Here is a 24,381-nt window from a genome sequence, read left to right as displayed (position 1 = left end):
GAACACCAGCTGGTAAAAGGGATCTGGACAGGGCACCAACAGACTCTTCTACACACAGCATCTTCATGCTTTGGTCCAAAATAACAGTAACATCCCACCCTGCCACCTGACTGCTGTCAGGTGAGAACCTGGCACCAAAAGTGACAGCCAATAGCATTTGTCAATCCCCCCAGCTGCATGAACACATACCTTTGTTACACTCAGGACCCATCCAGTCTTCCTGGCAGGTTTTTGTTGCCATTCTGGTCACAGGCATAGTGTCCAAAGAGTCATCTCTAGGCCGACGGAACTTATTGCAATGGAAATCATAGCAGTGGTTATCACAGGTCACTTGGATCTGATACTCAAAATGGGCAATCTGAGTATTTTGTTTCAGTGTCTGCCATTGTGAGCTGGGGTTTATCATGCTTGAGTGAGAGGCCTTTTCAATTATACTATTAGGTTCTAGAGGCAAAAAAAAAAAAAAAAAAAGGAAAAGAAACTCATTAACATTTCCATTAGTATTTTCTGCTCTGAGCATTCAGACTAGAAACAAACACACACAGTACAAAAATCAGACAGTTAAGGAAAAAAGCTGTACCCTCTTCCTTGTATGCCAATTCATTGCTTAAACTCATTGCCAGGTTCTTCATATATTTTCTTGTCTGGAAATACCATTAAATCAATGCACCTCATCCCTGATCTATAGGCACTCAAGTCACTAAGAGTTAGCTTGTTGCTACTCAAAGCTGCAACAAGCATGTTGAATACATCCACCCATGAATGTGGGGCCAGCAGCAAGAAATATTCTAAGAACGCTAGTGCAGATTCAGAGTACGCATACAAACAGCACACTCCATCCACAGATGATTCCCCAACTAACTGCCAGCAAATCCTTGCAGGTCTGTCTTCCAGCAGCATAAAGAGCTACACCAGCCACAGTACCATAGTCTTATCTCTGTCCACTAGATAAAATGGTGTCTGTTTTAACTAGTCTTCAGCAACAGTGACCGTTTGTATTTGTTCCCGTGTTCTGTGTTATTTGCCAATGTTCCTAACATATTGCTGGCCACACTAATTTGCAAAAACTCCTAAATGTTATAGAAGGCTGCTCCTTGTGAAATGTTACTTTTAAATAAATTTTACTGTTCCAGATGAGGTTAGTGATCTTTATTTTCATTTTACTTTCAAGTTTTGCTTGGAAAAGCCCTATTCTCTTCACTGAAAGCCAAGGGGTAGATTGCAATACATGAAAAACAAACAAAAACATTCATAAGCTCTTTCAAGCTGGCATTCCATTAGCAGCACCAAAAACCTTTCACTTTTCTCATAAGCCTGAGCTGGTAGATGTGAGAGTAATTCAGCCTACAGACAGGTAGGTAGAGGCATCATCCTATTTGTGTCTGTTTTAAGTCAGGCTCCTTAAAAATGCCTGCTAGGCATAGAAAATGTCTAGAGTCCAAGCAGTTCACAGAAGAAATAAGACCAGGCCTCTACACTGAGGTACCTGCAATCTGCTCTAAGCAAAAGACAGGTACTAAAATAGCTCCAGACCCCAGGAGCAAGAAGTGCAGAAGGATGTGAGCAGACAACAAGGCTCTAAGTCAGCATTCAGCTTGGTGCTATGTTTGTTTTCTTAAACCTGCCAGTCATCACCTTGTCAAAATCAAGGCCACCTTGGAGAGGCAACTTAGGACCTACTTGCAATGCCTTTGTGATTCTTGCATAACCACACCACTGTTTTTCTAGGCCTTAGGCCTGTGCTCCTTGACAAAGCTAGACAAGCCCTACAGGTGACCAGGGGAAGAACTCTTGGGTTGCTCCATATACAACCAACACAGTCCCAGCCAGTCTGGATTGTAATGTGGGCAGAAAAGACCATAAACAAGCCCATGTACCTTCAGGCTTACATGCAGCAACACACAGAACCACGTGCAAGTAACACTGTACTTGAGTGTTTGCAAATATACACAGCCAAAGAATGGCAAAAATGCCTCTCCATTAACTGCCTGTTTGTTTTGCAAGTTCAGTTAAGAAATGTAGTGGGCTATGGTACCGCATGGTTATAAGAGGTTAATAAAGAAATTGTTAAACACAGTAGCTATGTCACAAAGGTGTCTTAGCTTCTCTCAGGCTGAGATTAACAATCATTCAGACCAGAGGTCAGGACCATCCTGAGGGTGCTGAATGGTGCAGAACTCTGTGTAGTTCAGAGCACTTTGTACCTTGTTTCAGGAAATTCTGTGAAGATCACAACTTCAGCATCCTCAGCAGGGCTAACAAAGCTATGGAAACAACTTCACACCCACTGAGGCAAGAGGCTGTAGTATATGTGGCATGCTCTATGCTGTCTGAGTTATGCAGCTTGGGTTTACTGCATGATGATTTTACATGCCACCTGACTCAGCTCTCCTCTCCCATTAGCTTGGGCCACTAAGTATCAGTACCAGGGCAGCTCACCTGGGCTAGTTCTAGCCTCAGGGCCTCAGGACTGGAAAGGAATGGTAGCACACATCTTGGTACATTTCAATGGCATAAAGATGCATCATGAAGCACACACACACACACACACACACACACACACACACACACACACACATCCTTGTACACCAAAAAGAAAGGAAGGAACATAAAAAACACAACTCAAGGACCATCCAGAAAACCTAGACAGTGGCCTTAGCTGAGAAGAATAAGCTATATGGAAAATCTGGTCTCGAGGATTTCTGGTTATGCTTACCTATCCATCAATCAATTAAAAATCACCATATACTGAAATCATTTGCTCATGTAGAAAAAGAGGAACTTGGAACTTTATATGCTACAGTCCTGATTCATATCAGAAATGGAAGACTGAGAGTGGGAGCCAGTCTTGGAACTTCAGAAGCACCTGAGGTTAATCTGGTCTAGACTCTGTAACTTACATCCAAAGCCAGATGTTTGCAATTTGATGAACTACCAAAAAAACACCAAACAAACAAAAAAACAAAAAAAACCCAATCCATACCATTGGGCTCCCTGGCATCCTCTAATGCTTTGGAGGAGCAGGGGGTAAAGAAAACAAGGAGCCAAACATCCCAGGAAGAACAAACAGCACACATAAAGATCCTGAGACAAGAAGTGATAGATTCAAAGATAAAAATGGATAAAGAATGCCTAAGATACAGACACAGTAGACATGGTTTGTTAAGACAAGCTATGAGGAAAAGGAAGAAAAGGCACACCAAGATATGACCCAAAGCTATAGGAAGCCATTAAACAGCTGACCATAAAATGGTATACTCAAGAAAAATAAAGGTGGAAAACGAATGGAGAAGATATTGGAAGTTGACCAGAGCCAAGAAGGACAGACTTGAAGCTGTGAAGGATAGGTATACTGGGAACCTACAGCTCTGAAGAGAAAAGTACCCTGATTGTTGGAAGCCAGGCTATATGTGCAGCTGTGAAGGGAAGGTACCCTGGATTCCAAAAGCTGTGAGAGAAAGGAATACTGACTACTGGGAAGTCAGGCCATACCTGCATTCCAGTGTGGGATGGTCCCCCTTCAGGATGTGGCAACCCTGCTCCACTCTGTTATGAGAGCTTCCCAGCAGAGATATCCATTTCTTCTCAACTCCAGACTAAGTTGGTAATTCTCTACTTCACTCTATTAAGGGGGAAACCCTTGCAGAAATCAGGCAGTCTGCTACCGCTCCAGTGACAAGTTGCTTCTTCTGCCCCATTCCCATAATGGAGTTTCCCAGCAGAAATGTCCATTGCTTCTCTGCTCCACTCCAATAAGGAGTTCCCAGAAGAGATTCTGCTCAGCTCTGGTAAAAGGTCTTCACCCAAAATTCATTTAAGAGATTTATCTGGGAGTGAAAAATCCAGGAGAGTGGATGCCTGTCAGAGAGGAAAAGAGCAGCTCCAAACTGAACAGGCAGAGGGCTTTACATGGGACTTCCTAGGGGCTTAGTTTTTCCTAGGATAAGGTTTTCGGGGTGGGAATTGGTCAATTTTCAACCCCCGAGCTTGAATTAGCCCAGAGATTGGCCAGATTTCATGCTTAGTGATTGGTTGGTTTGTGCTCAAGAATTGGTTGGTTTTCCTGATCAGGAATTCGTTGGTTTCATGCTCAGTTGTTTAGGGCTAGAGTGTGTTCTTTTGGCTCTGATTTCAGGGCCAGAGTGTGTTCTTTTGGCTCTGATTTCAGGGCCAAAGTGTGTGTCTTTCACTGGCTCTGGTTTCAGGATCAGGGTGCATTTCTTTGGCTGGCCTTTTACCATACATGTAGGGCTTCATAAAGTGATAAATTTATTTTTTCCAAGAGTTTGCAGGGGGAAACAACGTAAAAATAGACAAAATAAAAATTGAACAGATTGTTGATACTGCCAATTTTTTTCTACAGAATAAATACCTTGTGTAACTGAATGCAAGTGTGTTGGATAAAGACATTAGCAAATACTTTATAATAATAATCCCACAGTATTTTTTTTACAGGTACTCAAAGACTATTTTAATATGTAAAGGCTTTAACAGATAGATTGTACACAAAAAGTTTTATTCCTGTATAAAGTACAAAACTTTATCACAATGATTATTTTTAGGGTTTCTCTGCAGTATGAATTTTCCCATGATTTCGAAGACTACGGCTGCGTTTAAAGGCTTTCCCACACTGATTACATTCATAGGGTTTCTCTCCAGTATGTATTCTTTTATGCATTTGAAGATTACCATGTTGTGTAAAAGTTTTACCACATTGATCACATTCATAGGGTTTCTCTCCAGTATGTGTTCTTTCATGCATTTGAAGAGCACTGTGAAGTGCAAAAGCTTTACCACATTGTTTACAATCATAGGGTTTCTCTCCTGTATGTGTTCTTTTATGTATTTGAAGATTACCATGATGTAAAAAGGCTTTACCACAATGATGACATTCATAGGGTTTCTCTCCAGTATGTGTTCTTTTATGCAAGTGAAGATGACTCTGACGTGCAAAGGCTTTACCACATTGATTACATTCATAAGGTTTCTCTCCAGTATGTATTCTTGTATGCATTTGAAGAGCACTATGATGAGCAAAGGCTTTACCACATTGATTACATTCATAGGGTTTCTCTCCAGTATGTATTCTTTCATGTCTTTGAAAAGCACTTTGAAAAGCAAAGGCTTTACCACAATGATTACATACATAAGGTTTCTCTCCAGTATGTGTTCTTTTATGCATTTGAAGACTGCCATATTGGGCATAGGCTTTACCACATTGACTACATTCATAGGGTTTCTCTCCAGTATGTGTTCTTTTATGTATTCGGAGAATACTGCGATGTGCAAAAGCTTTATCACATTGGTCACATACATAGGGTTTCTCTCCAGTATGAGTTGTTTTATGAGTTTGGAGATTACTGTGATGTACAAAGGCTTTACCACATTGATTACACTCATAGGGTTTCTCTCCAGTATGTGTTCTTTTATGCATTTGAAGATTACTGTAACTTGCAAAGGCTTTATCACATTGGTCACATTCATAAGGTTTCTCTCCAGTATGTGTTCTTGTATGCATTTGAAGAGCATTGTGATGAGCAAAGGCTTTACCACATTGATTACATTCATAGGGTTTCTCTCCAGTATGTATTCTTTTATGTATTTGGAGAATACTTTGATGAGCAAAGGTTTTACCACATTGGTCACATTCATAAGGTTTCTCTCCAGTATGTGTTCTTTTATGCATTTGGAGATTGCTATGATGTACAAAGGCTTTGCCACAATGATTACATTCATACGGTTTCTCTCCAGTATGTGTTCTTTTATGCATTTGAAGATTACTGTGATGTACAAAGGCTTTGCCACATTGATTACACTCATAGGGTTTCTCTCCAGTATGTGTTCTTTTATGAATTTGAAGATGACTGTCATATGCAAAGGCTTTACCACACTGATTACATTCATAGGGTTTCTCTCCAGTATGTGTTCTTGTATGCATTTGAAGATTACTGTGACTTGCGTAGGCTTTACCACATTGATTACATTCATAGGGTTTCTCTCCAGTATGTGTTCTTTTATGCCTTTGAAGAACACTGTCATAAGCAAATGCTTTACCACATTGATTACATTCGTAGGGTTTCTCTCCAGTACATGTTCTTTCATGTCTTTGAAGATGACTGTCATATGCAAAGGCTTTAACACACTGAGTATATATAGAAGGTTTCTCTGTGTTATGGCTTCTTTCATTTCTGCAATGATAATTGGGACATGTAAAAGCTTTACCACATTCAATACAATGTTGAATCGTTGCATCTAAATTAATTTTACAATTTGGTCCAATTGTAAAGAGGAATCAGATCTTAAGGTTTTATCACTGTGTTAACACTCATGTTGTTCCCCTTCATTAAGATTTTTTTTTAATGTTTGAAGATACCTGTGATTGTAAGATCTTTTATTATGGGGTTCACATTTACAGAATCTTTTTCTATATGAGATTTTTCATATATATGAAGAGAACTGAAAAAACTCAGAGCTTTACAACCCTACTGCATTTATAAATTTTACTATACTGTGGGTCATACTATATTTACTAAGTTAACTAGGACAAACATAAGTCTTTACACAGTCCTAGTACCCATAGTGCTTTCTGCAGTGTGAGTTTGTTGATGTACTAACAATGAAGCTGGAAAACGAATTACTTGTATACTTGAATCAAATTCAACAAGTATACTCAACATGGGGACTGCACCGTATCTTCTAATTGTGCTGAGAGAGAGGTATGTTACATCTGTCTATATCCCTATGCTCATAAAGCTTGTATCCAGAGTGACATATGATATACCAAGTAAAGAAAGAATAAAAACTAAAAGGCTTCCACATTGAATTCACAGTTTGACTTTCTGTTTTTCATAGACATGTGGTATAATGACTAAGGTTCCTCCACAACAACTACCCCTTGACTCTTCACTGTAACTGCCCTTCTCACAGTCACTTCTCACAGTCACAATAAGGATGAGTAACACTAGCTTTACTATGGACCATTTGTTTATTAGAAGGTTTTGGAGGATATACTTATCACCTCTTCAATGTGCATACCTTTTGTATTATGAGTGCTATGAAACTAAATAGATTGACAGTTCTGCAGCATAGCTCTCATGCAGCTATGATTCAAATGGTGATATCTATTAAGGCACTGTTTCCTTGTCTTCTTTCCTAAAAGAATGCCTTGCAAATGCAATTCACCTACCTGAAATTGAGGTATATGGTTTTGTGAGAATTTAATAATCATCAATGCACATTAAGCTGTGCTTATTTACACTGTTGCTTTTGTTTAAAACTTCCAGGACACATTACAATTTCTTCAGAGGCACATTTCTCTTAGCTTGCAGATGATAATTACCTTTCATGTCTTCTAGAACTTTGACAATGTTCTTCAATATTGTGGTCTTCCCAACTGTATCCTAAAATATAGAACCAGGAAATGTATGGTATATTATTGAAAACTGTGCAAAATTTAAGTTACTATCATCAGTGAACCTTAGAACCATGCCTGATTTATTCACCTCACTTTTCTTTCTCAATCAAATTTGTCTCCTTACTTGAAAACTTGAAGAAAATTCACTCTTACCTATGGTAGTGAGGTTCCTGTAGGTCTCCAGCATCACATCTTTGTAGAGATTCTTCTGGGAACGATCCAGCAAAGTCCATTCTTCCCAAGTGAAGCCAACATGCACATCATCATAGGTCACTGCATTCTAAAATATACGATACATGTGTACAACAGAAAGCATGACACTGACAACAATGTAAATATATACTTCTTTGACAGTATGGTCATATAACTCTGTTGCTCCCCACACTGATTCCATGACATAGATACTATAATGTAATCAGCAATTCACTTTAAAAGGAAACTGAATAGGAGGTTCACCTCTGTCATTTTTGTACCCTGGAAATGGGATATCATCTTGCAAGAGAAATTCCATTAAAAACATACAGAAACAAGTAAAGAGATCAACAGTACAGAGTACGTATGAAAAAAATTGTATGAATAATTACTAAATAAAAAAATAAGGTGGACAAGCTGGGTGTATTGGTTCATACCCTTAAACCTTGCACTTAGAAGTCAAAGGCAGGTATATCTGCCTTGGAGTTGAATGCCAGCCTAGTCTATGCAGTCAGTTCCAGAATAGCCAGAAGTACATATTAAGACCTTGTGTCTCATGCAAAAAATCAAACAAACAAAAAAGATAGAAAGAACTCAGAGGTTTTTAGTGACATTTCTGCAAAAAGTTACGTATTCACTCCAGTTCTATATTCATCTTCCAGAAAACTGAAATGTCCCAATTTAAAGTGTAACATCAATAATATTTTACTAAAAGGAACTGCATGTTGAACAGTTACAAATGGACAGATAAAAACATTAGCAATATAAATGTTGATCAAATCAATATAGGGCAGAAGAGTTGGCTCAATAGTAAAGAGCTCTTGCTGGCTGGTCTTGCATCTAGGTGGGGTCAATTGCCAGTACTTACTCAGGGGATCACAACTATCCATATTCCAAGTTCCAGGTTTCTGAGACCATCTTTTGATCACTGTGAGGACCAGGTCCCCATGTGGTTCATATTCATGCATACGGGTAAAATACTCAATTTCATTAAACACACACACACACACACACACCAGGCAGGAAGAAGATGATATACCTGCAACCCAATAACTCAGAAGGCTCAGGCAGTATTAATGTCATAAATACATGACATCCTGGAAAACAGAATGACACTATCTGCCAAATTTTAAAATTCAAGATATGAGTGAAGCTCAGTACAACAACATATGCTTGCCATGGGAAAAAATTTACATTCCAGGCCCATCACAGAATAATACAAAAACAAAAAAGCAGGACTGTTGGTCCACCTTTAATCCCAGTATTTGGGAGTCAGAGTCAAGGGGATCTCTGAGTTTGAGGCCAGTTTGGTGTACAGAGCTACTTTCAGGATAGCCCAGGCTACAGAGACAATCCTTGTCTTCAAAAACAAACAAACAAATTAAAAAAAATCAGACTAGCAAACTGGTTTAGCACTGAATAGCAATTGCCATAGCAATTCTAAATTATGTGATTTAGGGAAGGAGTCTATAATGGTGGTGAAGGCAGAAGAAGGAAGTTGGGTGATTAGTTTCAACCACTACACAGCAGACACAAAGAACAGGAAATGGGCTGAAGGCATGGAGACTCATATCACATCCACAATGATGAATGTAATTCAGAAAGTGTTCTCCTACTAAAGGTTTCACCAGCAATCAAAAGAAAGTCACCAAAGAGAGACACATGTTCAAATACATCATATTATCTGGGAGGTTTTACATTCAATCAACTACATTCAGATCCAGGTCACTATAGGATAATGGTTATCCATGAAGAAAAAGCATTTAGTCATGTCAATAATCCTTACAGTCTGCAACAACCCCTTACTTGGTGATATTTCATTTGTGCTCTAACAAATAAACCTTGCCTCGAGATCATAGGGCAAAGCTAGCCACTAGTTAACCATAGACTCCAGGCAGTGGTGGCACACACCTTTAATCCCAATAATTGGGAGGAGGAAGCAGGAAAATCAGTCTAAAAGAGAAACAGACCCAGGTAGTGGAGGCTCACACCTTTGATCTCAGCACTTAGGATCTCTTACCTTTGATCCCAGTACTTGAGAGGCACAGGCCTTTAATCCCAACACTAGGGAGGTGAAGACCAGAAGAGATATGGCTGAGCAGAAAGAGGAATATAAGGTGGGAAGAGATAGGAGCTCAGCTCGCTTTCAGACTGAAGAGTTGCTGAGATAAGAAGTGGCTGTGACTTGCTCCTTTTTCCCTCTGATCTTTCAGCATTTACCCCTATATCTGACTCTGGGTTTTTATTATTAAGACCAATTAGAATTTGAGCTACATGTGACACCCAATGTGGGGCACAAATGCAGGAAAAAGCTGCTTGCTTGTGGCTTTGCAGCCACTGGCACAGGCTGGAGCTATGTCACTAGCTCCCAGGCTAAGGTTTTTCTTTCTTTTCCACAAGCTTGTGAGTTGGAATTTTTCTGTTGTAGCCTATTTGCAGCAAACTCCATAGGCTTTTGGGCTCCAAAAACTGTAGGAGTTAGCCACATTTGCACATTCCCCCATGCAGACAGCTGGATCTTTGGCTTCCCTCTCCCAGTAGATTGTGGGGTTTCCCTGGACACCCTCATCAAGCTGCTGCCACACTAGGTAGCTGCCTTGAAAACTGCTTGGGCTTCTATTGTATTACACAGAGCAGTCAGCCTCATATCTTCACTGTCATCATTGGCAGATTTGGTGAGACAATTGGGAATTCTTAAAGGAAGGAATTAGTTAAGAGTTTTTTCCCCACATTAAAAACTGGGAAACTCAGCCGGGCGGTGGTGGCGCACGCCTTTAATCCCAGCACTCGGGAGGCAGAGCCAGGCGGATCTCTGTGAGTTCGAGGCCAGTCTGGGCTACCAAGTGAGTTCCAGGAAAGGCACAAAGCTACACAGAGAAACCTGTCTCGAAAAAAACCAAAAAAAAAAAAAAAAAAAAAAAAAAAAAACTGGGAAACTCTATTACAATGGAGGGAGTTAGGTCTCTGTATAATACTTGACAGTTTCAAAATGGAGCAATTAAATGAGAGGATAATTAATTTAGATGGGATTTATGTAATGTCAATTATAAATATCTGTTTTATATTTTTGTTTTATCACTAAAAATGTTGGTTAATATGAGTGCCAAGATACAAGCTTTAGAAAAACTTATTAAAACAGATCACAGAGATATTCAGACCCAGAGAAGAGGAATGTAAATGAGAACCAAGCTCAGGATTGCCTTATAAGGTTAGAGAGGAACAGCCTGAGGTTTTCAAATAGCCAACCTTTATTTATCCAGTAATCTTACAGGGACTGCCAAATGATAGACATCCCCAAGGCTGTGTAAGAGCTGAATGGATTCCTGTACAAATGTTAGATTTAAGGAGATTCAAGGAAGTGATAGTCTCATACGGCATGCATTCATCTTTTGTGAAGCAGATGTTAAACTCATGGTCAACTAGTAATAGAATTATTCCTCAAGACGGGGGAGACTTGTTACAGTAGTCTTGAAGCCTGGTCCTCAATTACAATGGAGTACCTGGTGGAAAGATGAGGCTAAAACCATTGAACAATGAAGTAGGGCTAGAGGTATGGCAATCTCCCAAGGCCAATATCTTGGAGAGGGAGATTATGCTAATATAAAAAGGTAATCTCTATATAATGACCACACACTGCCTTTATGCCAAGCAGCAGCCTTGAATGCTTAGGACAGAATTGAAGAAGTAGGAAAGAAAACTGAGTCATTGATGAAAGTTATACAGGGCTTGAAAGAAACCTTGACTGATTTCTTACAAAGACTGACTTCAGTAGTAAATAGAATGATACCAAATTCAGAAGCTAGACAAATAATAATTGAATCTCTGGCTTTTGAAAATACTAATGTACAATGCAAAAGGGTAATTAGGCTGTTAAAGGTAAGATCAACACCCTTGGAGGAATGAATCTGAGATATAATTAACATTGTTTTTTGAGATAGGGTTTCTCTGTGTAGTTTTGGTGCCTGTCCTGGAATTCACTCTGTAGACCAGGCTGGCCTCAAACTCACAGATATCCGCCTGCCTCTGCCTCCCAAGTGCTGGGATGTGTGCGCCACCACTGCCCAATACAATCAATATTGAATCTCATAACCATGATGATGCTTGGATAGGAGAGATGATTTCAAGAGGTTTGAAGAAAAATCAAAATGTTTTGTGTTTCAACTGTGGTAAACAAGGTCACCTAAAAAAGGATTGTAAACAGGGCATTCCTAGAAACAATGTTTTTTTCTAAGAATGATCTGAACAGAACACCCCCTCCCTTCTGAAGTATGCAGAAGGTGTGGCAAAGCAAACATTGAACCAATGAATGTAGATCCACAAATGATAGAAAGGCAACCCTTTGCCCATGGCAAACATCTGCAAGAGGCCCCATGACAAATTTGGTTAAGTCATTTCCTGTCATCACAGAGGAAATTCCTTCCCAGAGCATTTAAAGAACCTAATGCCTATTGTAAAAAAAACATACAGTTCTGGAAAATAGAAGAGCTTTAGAAGATAAAGCAAAAAATTTCAAGAGAAACCATAAATCAAAACTGATAAAGATTAGATTTGAACAAGAAAGACCTTTTGATTAAAAGAGGTGGTAGTTCATCAATCAGCATGACCATTCAATCTAAACTAACTTATAAAACTAACAAATGCTTTCCATTTGATCAGATATAACTTGCCAAAAGGGAAACTCCCCAAAGTTAGAGTTGGGGAGGGTTTTATTTTTGTCTTTCCAGGAAAATAAAAACAACCATCTTGAGGAACTTAAAGACCTTTGGACAAATAAGCATCCAAAGAAGAAGTGTGAACTACTTGAAAAAAATTACCAAGGAAAGGAATAATCTGACCTAATATAATCTCTGGTCTCCAAAAAGATGATGAGGGCACACTACTATGATTCCACCAGGACTATGATAATTCTACTAAATTAACAAACACCACCCAAAGATTGACTTTGGACTACAAACTTCTCAGGACAATTTCAAGGTGACTAGCTGAGATGATCCAGTCTCACAGACTACTCTAGGCAGGACTTGAGATGAGTCCTACACTTTCCCATTACAAAGAGATTGGACAACAAATGATACAGCCACCTCTTCCAGAACTTGACAATTAATCCAAATTTTTCTTTTCAGGGTCCCCTAAAGATGCTATCACCCTCAGACAGGAGGAAGTAAATTTAAGAACATGACACCCATGTTCCCAGGAGGTAGGGTGAGTGATTTTTGGTTGTTCAATGGGTTATGGATATTTGTAATTGTTTAGGGTAGTTGGTTACAAGTTGTATTGGTAATGGTAAGGAAAGAAGCTGAACAAAGTAGATTAGATTCAGGGTTCTAGTTTGAAAAAAGAAAGAAAGAAAGGAAGAAAGAAATGGGGATACAGATATGATAGGGAAAAAGGGTAGATTATTGAATCTACTCTGAAAAAAAGATATAGATATGATAACTGAAACTACCTTTTCATTTTCACTTATTTCTGCACTACTTGTCTTTTTTTTCACTGTAGACCTGAATGAGTAATCACTAATGACCATCCAACAAATTCAATATTCCATTTAAGAAATTTTTAATTCTGCCTTACTAAATTTCCAGGGCATAGGCAGAATAAGAAAGATGTTGGAGCTAAAACATTACACAAATGACCTCTAGCTCAATTTTTTTATGGAGTCTATCTATTTTTGACTGAAATCCTATGATCCCAATGTCTACTTCCTATCATTACTCTCAACATCCCCATCTTCCTGGTCCTACAAGAATAGTCGATTAAGTTCTGTGTACAAGTTTCTATGGTTTTTGCCACCTAAAGTCTTGATATCTTCTACATTCTTCCAAAAGACAACATTCCCTGGTTTGAGCTAGCAACAAAATCACTTTTGGTATCCCATTTTTGTTCTAATTTACTTCTCTGTTGCTGTGATTAAATCCATTAACCAAGAGATTCTTAGGTAAAGAACAGGATTATTTGGCTGATTCTGTCAAGTTAAAGTCCACTATTTTGGAAGGTTGGGATAGATACTCAAGCTAGCAACTGAAGGCAAAATCCATGAGCAAAGATTGTTTCCTGGTGTTCTCTCTTGCCTAGTTACCGTCTCATGCTCAGATAGTTCCCTTTTCCATCCCAGGCCCACTTTCTTAGGGGTATTGCTACCCTCAGTGGAGGAGCCTTCCCACATCAATCATCAATCAACACAATATCTCATAGACATAGCAGTCTCGGGCTATTATGAATAAAGCCACTAAGAACATAGTTGAGCAAGTGTCCTTGTGCTAGGATGGAGGAGCGTCTTTTTTGGTATATGTTCAAGAATGGTATAGCTGGGTCTTGAGGTAGATTGATACCTAATTTTCTGACAATTCCATATTGATGTCCACATGGCTATACAAGTTTGCACTTGCAACAGCAATAATGAATCCCTTTGCTCTGTAGCTAGAGTTTTCCTGCCTGGCCCACAGTCAGGACAAATCTCTATCACCTGTCAGCCCCACAGTCGTTCAGACCCGACCAAGCAAACACAGAGACTTATATTGGTTACAAACTGTATGGCCGTGGCAGGCTTCTTGCTAACTGTTCTTACAGCTTAAATTAATCCATCTCCATTAATCTATACCTTGCCACATGGCTCGTGGCTTACCGGCATCTTCACATGCTGTTTCTCATCGTGGCGGCTGGCAGTGTCTCTCTGACTCAGCCTTCCACTTCCCAGCTTTATTCTCCTCCTTGTCCCGCCTACACTTCCTGCCTAGCCAATGGCCAATCAGTGTTTTAATTATTGACTAATCAGCAACACATTTGACATACAGAACATCCCACAGCACTTCCCCCTTTTTTTTTCCAAAAAGGAAGGTTTTAACCTTAACAAAGTAAAATTACATATAATTTGGGAATTTGGGCGTAGCTTCTCTTACTACTTCCTGCTGGAGGGGGGCGCTGTATCTTATGGGGATACAAAGAAAATTTTAGGATCATGGAAAAGTCCATGAGGGTGTATCGTCTGAGCCAGTTGCCTTCAAACCATTCTGGATGTTGGATCATCTGGGCCATGGTGTCATCAGAGACTTTTCAGGGGGTCTTGGCTGGTCAAACCTGATGTATCTTAATCTGGAACAAATCCATAGCCTCTGGCTTTCTGTGGGAACAAAAGCAGAGTCTCCTTTCCAAAGTAACATATCCTTATATTCAAATTTTGAAGTCAAGGTACCTTTAAAATATACATTTTGGCATAACTCAACAGCTTTTACAATCAAATGTTTTTCTGCAGTTAAAAGTCCCAAAGACAACACAATGCAGATTCTCTGTGTAATATCCATTTTTACATGGCTTATTTTTTATACTACCTTTACTGTCTCTTTAAAGACTTTATTTTTTAAAACTATGTATTTATTTCTATAACTCTATATATCATCTTTTTTGTCTCTTTCAAGCCTACGTATCTTTTACACACATTGTAAACTATTACATCTGAATCTGTCTTATTGTGAATCTATTGCCTTAAACTGCAGCAGCTGTGGCTGCTGGCTCCGCCCACCTCAGCTTCCCAACATGGCATTTTCCACCAGCTCTGGGAGCTATCGTGGGTCTCTATGCTTTTATCCAAGCAGCGTGTAGCCCAGAAACCTCTTTTTTTTGTTTTGTACCTGCAAAGGCTAAATCCACCATGCAGCTTAATGTGCCACTTGCAGAGGCCTTATTCCTGCCATACAGCATGTCGAGCATGCACACCAGGAACCCACAAGTAGCTCAAACCAGCAGCTGCTGCTCATTTGAGAGAGACAATTAGGAAGCTGTTTTTAGCTCCATTTTAGAATCTTTTTTCAGGTTTTTAGGTGGAAACTCTTGCCACCACGTTGGGCGCCATTTGTAGCTAGAGTTTTCCTGCCTGGCCCACAGTCAGGACAAATCTCTATCACCTGTCAGTCCCACAGTCGTTCAGACCCGACCAAGCAAACACAGAGACTTATATTGGTTACAAACTGTATGGCCGTGGCAGGCTTCTTGCTAACTGTTCTTACAGCTTAAATTAATCCATCTCCATTAATCTATACCTTGCCACATGGCTCGTGGCTTACCGGCATCTTCACATGCTGTTTCTCATCGTGGCGGCTGGCAGTGTCTCTCTGACTCAGCCTTCCACTTCCCAGCTTTATTCTCCTCCTTGTCCCGCCTACACTTCCTGCCTAGCCAATGGCCAATCAGTGTTTTAATTATTGACTAATCAGCAACACATTTGACATACAGAACATCCCACAGCATTGCTCCATGTCCTTGACAGCATTATCTGTCACTTGGTTATTGATCTTAACCATTCTGACAGGTGTAAGGTGATATCTCAAAATAGTTTTGATATGCATTTACCTGATGGCTAAGGATGTTCAACATTTCTTCAAGTGTTTCTCAGTCATTTTAGATTCCTCTACTGAGAATTCTGTTTAGAGGTATACCCCATTATAAATGGATTACTTGGTTTGTTGTTATCTAGTTTCTTGAGTTCTCATCATCCTGAGTGAGGCAACCCAGAAGCACACAGACAAACATGGTGTGTACTCACTTATAGGTAAGTGGATACTAGCAGTTAAGTAAAGTACAATCACAATAATCACAGCTAATCACAGTACAATCCATAGATGCAGAGAGGCTAAGTAACAAGAATGGCTCTAGGGGAGATGCATGGATCTTCCTGAGATGAGGAAGTAGAATTTGTGGCCACACTGGAGGCAGGTGGGGATGGGAACTGGAGGGATCAGGTGAGTGAAGAAGGGACAGAGGAGGTAAATACAGGGAGAAATGACTGGAATAGGGGACCTTTAAGTGTAGGGTATGGAAACAGTGAAGTGCAAACTTCCTGGAACCTATAAGGGTGACACTAGTGAGGACTCCTAGTAATCAAGAGTATGGAGGTTAAACCAGCCATCTTCTGTAAGGCTCCCCGTGATGGGACTAGGATACCAAGCCAGCCACAAAACATTAGACTCACACTTTTCCTGCCTGTAAGTTATGCTGGGGCAATGGTGGCTCAGAGCTTCTATATTGGACAACCAATGACTGATCTAACTTGAAGCCCAAGTTGTGAGAAGAAGCCCATGCCTGACACTGATTGGATGGCTAGGAACTGGAACTTGGATGGATCAGAGAACCAAGGTAGAACCAAATACTACTCACCAAGAAAAAAAATCAATAAAATGATACATAACTAATACTCTGATATAGTCATATGTAGTGGGTAGCCATTCCAGCTTTGATCTGGAAGTTCCAACCCTCATTGAGACTTCGGCAACTGTCACGCCTACAAGGCGGGGCCAAGGGAGGCGCCTGGAGACCTGAGATCTGGATGGGCTGCGCTCTCACTTAGTTCCAGGACCTTGGACGGTGAAGGTGGGCCAAGCAGAGCTCCAGAGAACACCACTGGACTGCGATACACCTTCCCCAGACCCCGCGACCTACTTATCCCTTAACTTGTAAGTTATGCCATTAAATAAATCTCCTTTTAACTACGTGGAGTGGCCTTAATAATTTCACCAATAGTCATATATTGGTACCTAGCCCAATTGTCATCAGAGAGGCTTCTTCCAGCAGTTGACGGGAGCACATGCAGAGATCCCTATACAAACAATAGCTTGAGCTCCAGGAATCCTGTAGAAGGACGGGGTGAGGATTGTAGAAGCTGGAAGGGTTGAGCAAACCAGGAGAATATGGCCCACAGAATCAACTAAGCAGGTCTCATAGAGGCTCAGAGAAACGAAAGTGGAAATCATGGAGCCTGCATGGCTTTGTGCCAGGTTCTCTGCACATATGCTATGATTGTTTAGCTTGGGGTATTTGTGAGACTCCTAACTATAGGAGTTGAGGTGTCTCTGACTTTTGCCTGCTCTAGAGACCCTTTTCTTCCTATTGGGCTACCTTGTCCAGCCTTGATATGAGAGTTTGTGCCTAGTCTTATTGCACCTTGTTATGATGTATTTGATATCCCTGGAATGCCTTCTCTTTTCTGAAGGGAAAGAGAGTAGCAGTGGATCTGGGGAAATGTGGATTAGAGGGGGCTGGAAGGAGTAGAGGAAGGGGAAGCGGCAATCAGGATGTATTTTATGAGAGAAGAATAAATATAAGGAAAAAAGAAAAAAATGAAAATGCAGTTAGTCTAACTTCAATAATCCTCATAATCTGTAACAGTCCGAACAGTGCAAATGCCCAAAGTCTCTTCTGACAATCTCTTGACTGTCACATCTTGTAAAATCAAGAAACAAATGAAGGATGTCCACCATACAATGGCACAGGATATATTCCTATTCAGAAAAAGAGAAATATGGCTGTGTTTCAGCTCCAAACTCAGGCAGACATCCCCTGCTCAGGTGCATGTCACACCAGCCCATGAATAGTTAGGCAGGCCACCAGTCCATGAAATTTCCACTCTCCCTACATTCCCACAGACACAATCCCCATGAACCCTACAGCTGTCACCTCCAAAGCCTTATCTTCTCCCCCTAATCAGATGGCTATTGTCTACTCAAGTTCAGGCCACACCAGCTAGAAGAATAGGTAAGCAAACTGAGGCAAAGACTCCCTGCTGGACCAGAGGTCATGCCAGTCATCAGAAATCCATGTATGCTACTCACCTGTCAAACTCTTCCATTCTTTTAATAATCCCCCAACATGATTCCTAATCCTACTTCCCTCCTCATCTCTGTGTTGCAGCCTCCAACTTGGGTAGAGACCTTTTACTCAAACAAAGGATACCCATCTGCCAGAAGTCCATGTAGGCTACCTGCCCACAGATCTTCATCACTCTCTCAGTGCGTCCTCAACACTATCCACAAGCTCTCTCCCCACTTCCCTTTTTTTCAGCCCCAAACTTGGGCAGATATTCCCTGCTGGGAAAGGCCACACCTACTGCAAGATTTCCAGCCCTCAACTAGCAGTGAGAAGCCATATTCAACCATAGGCCACACAGAGCAGAAGACCAGAGAGCAAATAGAAATCAGGGAACAAAACACTCATCCAAGAAAGACAAACTGAGAAATTGGCACCTAGACCCACAATCACTTCAAAACAAGATATGTGGACACCAGGATAAGAACACAATCAACAACAGCCAGACCAATGTCCCTATCAGATTCCAGCTATCCTACTACAGCAAGCCAGAATTTTCCAACATAGTTGAATCACAATTAAGAGACCTTAAGACCAACTTTATAAAGATAATAGAAGTCCTTAAAAAGGAAGTGAATGAATCACTTAAAGAAATCAGGGAAAGGAAAAATGAAATATTGGAGAAAATGAATAAATCCCTTAAAGAAAGCCCCCACCCCCCAAAAAAACATGTGAGGGAAATGAATAAATCTGTTCAAGACCTGAAAATGTAAAGAGAAACAATTAAAGAATGCAAACTGAAGGAAATATGGAAAAGAAAATCTACATAATCAAGCAAGACCTACAGAGGTAACCTTTACCAAAAGAATACCAGACATGGAACAGAGAATTTTAGGCTTTGAAGATATGATAAAAGAAATGGATATATTGACCAAAGAAAATGTTAAATCTAAAAATTTCCTGAAACTTAAACATCCAGGCAATCTGGGACACTGTGAAAAGATCAAACCTAAGAATAATAGGAATAGAAGGAGAAGAATCTCAGCTCAAAGGCCCAGAAAATATTTGAAAAAAAAAGATATTTGAAAATTATAGTTAATTTAAATAAAATTTAACTTAAAGAAAGACACAGGACAACACAGTCCACAGAATCAACTAAGAAGGGCTCATAGGAGCTCATAGAGACTGAAACAGTAATCACAGAGCCTGCAGGGGTCTGCACCAGACTCTCTGCATATAGGTTATGGTGTTGCAGCTTGGTGTATTTGTGGGTCTTCTAACAGTAGGATGGGGGTGTCTCTGACTCTTTTGCCTGTCCTTGGAACCCTTTTTCTCCTACTAGGTAGCTTTGTCCAGCCTTGATATGAGGGTTTGTGCCTAGTCTTATTGTAACTTGTTATGCAAGGTTTTGTTGATATCCCTGGGATATCTGCTCTAGTCTGAAGGGAAATAGAGAAGGAGTGGATCTGGTGATGATGGGAACAGTGGAGAGAACTGGGAGGAGTGTAAGAAGAGGAAACTGCAGTCACAATATATTGAATGAGAGAAGATTAAATTTTGAAAAAAGAAAAAAAGGAATGTAGACACAGTGAAGGAAGACTGGACCAAGGCAAGAAAAAACTTAGCAGGGCAAAACAACAAATCCTGTAGCTCTGTCTCAAACAGGTGGGGCTTCATTCTCAAAGGGCACAGATAACTCTATCCCTGAAAATTTCCATACATGTCTCTCCTTTCCTACTTCCATCCCCTGTATGCAGCTCTCCATGGTAGATGTCTCATAGCACCTTTTAAAAATTTAATTCACCAGGAGATACTAAGAGCAGTCTTTACAAAGTGAGTTTATCCCTTTTTTGAGTCTGGTAGCAAGGTGAACTGTGTCTAGACTTAGTACCAGCTCTAAGAGAGCGAGGCCCGTGAATTTTACAGAGAACTGAGAAGGCAGCTGAAGCCTTGGTTGCTGCTGAACTGTCAAGTGACATCAGAGACCTGAGAAGGAGAAATTTTACCTGAGTTAGTGATTGAACGTGACAGAGACTTACTTGCTGACTATGTAGACAGCACCTCAGGGTCCTCCATGGTCATTGAGGGCAGAGGTCTCAGGGCAACAACCTCAGTCTTCAGTTGCCAGACCTAGATCTGCCAGGCCTCAGAAGATCTGACAGTCATGGTATAGGAGCTTGTGGGGAGGACCAGTCTACCTTGTCAAGGCAAAAGTGAGGCAATGGATTCCCCAGAGTCCTGTTGTCCATGATCTGAAGAAGGCCCTGTCAGCAGTCGAGGCGAAAGGCAGTAGTTGAGGTAATAGGCAGGTTTTTTTGTTTTGTTTTTGTTTTTTGTTTTTCAAGACAGGGTTTCCCTGTGTAGCTTTGGAGGCTGTCCTTGAACTCACTTTGTAGACCAGGTAGGCCTTGAACTCACAGAGATCCACCTGACTTTGCCTCCCCCGAGTGCTGGGATTAAAGGAATGCACCACCACCACCCAGCTAATAGGCAGTTTTTTTTTCAGTGGCTGGTGCTTCCACTCTGGAGCAAGTTCTGGGTGGAAGTTCTTCTGTGCCCATCCATCTTCTTTGGAGGAAATAAAGGTGCTGCCAGGAGCCAGCATGTCTCTCTATCATAAAAAGCTTTCTAATTAAACATTTTAAATGCCATATTCTGCAGATCTCTGAGCATTTAAGGACTGTCTATTAGGTATGAAAGACTATCAGCTTATGTTTCCTAACAATCTTCAATATGTTAGCAGCTTTCATAAGACCAAGAAAAGGGGTTTGTGAGTTGGGGTCTGGCCCAACACTGGGAAAGGAACCCTCTCATCTCAGGGAACCAGAAACGCCATTATAAAATATGTATCTTACTTATCAAATATGTTATTTAACAAACCTAGGCCATCATTTATTTAAATTCTCCAGAAGCTTGGTGTTGAATACTTGGCAAAGACATAGGTGTAAATCTCTGAGTTAGCTTTTGTTAATCTGAATAGATCTTTATAATATTTAAATTCTATTATCTTATAGAGTATATTATAAACCAGAGTTAAATCAAATATAGTTTATATTTCTATCAACATACAAAAAGTTCATACCAATCCAAAATATTTGAGGCTTGCTGTTATTTCATAGTTGCAGTTTTGTCATTATTGTGAATCTTAATGCAAACATCTGAGATGCAGGTGGTCCTAGGCTACCCCTATAAAAAGGTTCAAAAGAAGCAAGATTATTACGGGGCTGGTAAGGCAGGTAACAAGGTGGTTTCCTTGTTGCCACTGCTTTTCTCTGCCATGGAGTTTCTAATGACCCCTGAGCAGTACATAAAAATAGAAGTGCTCACCTTGCATAGGCCTTGCATAGGCCCCTTGTTGAAGAAATGATAACCAGAGGAACCAATTGAACAAATCTTAGGTCAAGGCCCCTTCTATCCTGGAAAACTATTTAACCTAGAGAGAGAATAACAATTCCTCTAAATGTGTAACAGATTGTTCTAGGGCAGTGACATCTGCATCTACTGTCATTTTTAAGGTCCTGTAGTTCTGATCTTTGAGTACAGCCAGATCATAATCCTGAATGATTTGTGTAGAAATAATAATTTCTTAAGGCCATATAATACGTCTTTGGGTCTGCATAAAGAAGATCAAGTGTCTTATCTTATTGCAGAACCATTTTAGTTAACAAATCTATCAATTGACAGCTGCAGGTCCAGTTTCCTAGTATGTCAATGGGCAATATAGGTAGACATTTTGTCCCCTATACCAGGGAGTTTCTCTTTGACTTACCCCTTTTAGCCTGTTTTGGGGGAAGGGACAATGTACTCACGCCTATAGACACTTTAAGCTGAAATGGGGCATAAATGGTCAGGACCCAACAAGACCGAAAGGCTAGTCAAAGGTAAGGAGGGAATTTAGGCAATGGGGCATCTGTCAGAAGCATGTGGTTATATGACCCAGCTGTGTCAACATTGGCTAGGCTAGTCTACATCAGCCTTTAGCAAGTCCAGAGCTCCTGGTTGTTTGGAGCAGATTGCAGTTAACAACTGATCCTTGGATATGTCTGTTAGCAAACAGAATGGTGGACTAGTCTCATTTGAAACTGATAAAATAACCTGACTCTTAAACCCAGAAAACAGCTTTCCCTACAAGGAACACAACCTGTACTTAGGGGCCTAAAAGAACACAGACTGGGACTGCAGGAAACTTTATTTCTTATTTGTATTTGACTGGACCTTCCTGGTATATTGTTACTGTTACAGAAAAGTAGTAATAGCTTCCCTTAACATAAACACACATGTCTCCATACTTCCATAGGACTGAAAATGTATCCTGCATTTAAGTAATCTGCAATCAAAAATCCTAACTTTCAACTGAAGAAGGGGAAATGTCCATCCCAATGAGCTACATTTGCTAGCAGATTTCACATTTGCTGCAATACACAATCATTAATTTAGACATATATTAGGGGAGAAAATAACTGCAAGATAAATGATATTTTACTGGGCACACACCTGTAATCCCAGCTCTTGGAATGCAGCAGGATTATCCCAAGTGTGAGACCAGCCTGGTTTACATGGATGAATTCCAGAAAAGCTACCCAGCAAATTAGCTCAAATATATCAATTAATTCAATAATTAAAAATTTAAAAACAGGGTAAAGGTAATTTAGCCAACATATTTTTTAGGCTTTGTGACATTCAAACTCAATACTTTCCACAAGAAAAGACTAAGTCTTTATTCAATGATAGGATACATGAAACAAAAAAACCTTAAAAATAAAGAAATGAAGTCATCTACCAGCACAATTATCCTACTGCAAGAAAACCCATAGAAGTAAAAATTAATTAAAAAAAAAAGTTAAGCAATGGGATTGATCTATTTACTGAAATCACACCAAAGAAAAAATATTTTCAAACCTCAGACAAGTGTTTCTAAGGAAGCAGCTCAGTGGTAGAACTTCTGCCTGGCATGATGCCTGCCTGGGTTTTACACAAAACATGAAAATTATCTAGAATAATGGAGAATCTAAGATATGCAAAAAAAAATCATAATTGTAAAAGCAAATAAACTTTTCAGAAGGAAAGCTGAGTGATAATCATGATTTAGAACTAATTTGTATAGACTTGGGCCAAAAATGGGCAAAAAGTAAACAGAAATCACACAGGTCTGCATGACAAACAAGATTATTCTTCCACTCTGAAACAAACCCTGCAGGATGAACAAAGGAGCAACATTTTCACATTTTACTTGTTTAATCATAGGCTGGACAGTGGCTTGTGTGGGGGTAAGAGCAACAATACAAGGCCATCCTCAGATGAATATAGAATTCAAGGCCACCCTGGACTACTAATGACCAGTTTGCAAAGCAAGTTAAGTCGGGCCTGAAATTTTTGGCCACATATGTTATTCTACTTCTGCAAAGCACAACCAACACTGGCATTTAGTGGTCATATAAGAAAGATCTTAGCCATATGTGGTGGCATACACTTTATTCCCAGGGCTCCAGAGTCAAAGGCAAGCAGATCTCTGAGCTTATAGCCAGCCTGCTCTACTCAGCAACTCCAGGCCCACCAAGAATACATATTAAGACTGTTTCAAAGAACCCAAAGCCAAGGTCAGGCATGCTGGTGTAAACCTTCATTCCCAGCACTTGGAGGATGCCTGTGAGTTCAAAGCCAGCCTGGTCTACATAGCAAGTTCCAGGACAGCCAGGGCTACATAGAAAGAATGTGTCAAACAAACAAACAAACAAACAAACAAACAAAAAACGAAGTCTTATATCATTACATCAAAACTTTAAAGTTCTTTATTACTTAACCGTCAAGGGTCTTTAAAATTTGAGTGTCTCCAACAGGCACAGCCTTTTATGTTGATGAAGATTCAAAATGATTCTTCTAAACCACTAATAAATGCAAAAATATTTTATGCATCCTCTCCTCATAGTAGCCAAAGTATTCCAAGTATCATACTTTGCAAATATTTCTATTATGGCTACCAGAACAGACTAGTTCTATGAGGTCAGAACTTTTCAGAACATGATGTTATGTCATACAAATAAAGAATAACAAATTGAACAAAAAATTCAGTCCTGTGTAAATTTATTCACCACATATATCCTAAGTGTTCTTTAAATACTAATACTGTTTTTGAACATTCCTTTGTGGATGTATGTGTTTGTGTGTGTATTTGTGTGTGTGTGGTGTGTGTGTCTGGGTATGTG

At 40.0% G+C, this 24,381-nt stretch overlaps 1 pseudogene; it reads right to left on the bottom strand.

Annotated features, from left to right (window-relative positions):
* LOC128103325 (zinc finger protein 431-like) overlaps positions 1-24,381 on the bottom strand; it is a 47,528-nt pseudogene that overhangs the window by 14,111 nt on the left and 9,036 nt on the right.

The sequence above is a fragment of the Peromyscus californicus genome, unplaced genomic scaffold (genome assembly GCF_007827085.1).
Source record: "Peromyscus californicus insignis strain IS unplaced genomic scaffold, ASM782708v3 Scaffold_8__1_contigs__length_139910024, whole genome shotgun sequence".
Taxonomy (NCBI): domain Eukaryota; kingdom Metazoa; phylum Chordata; class Mammalia; order Rodentia; family Cricetidae; genus Peromyscus; species Peromyscus californicus.
This window is presented reverse-complemented; position numbering and strand designations above follow the sequence as displayed.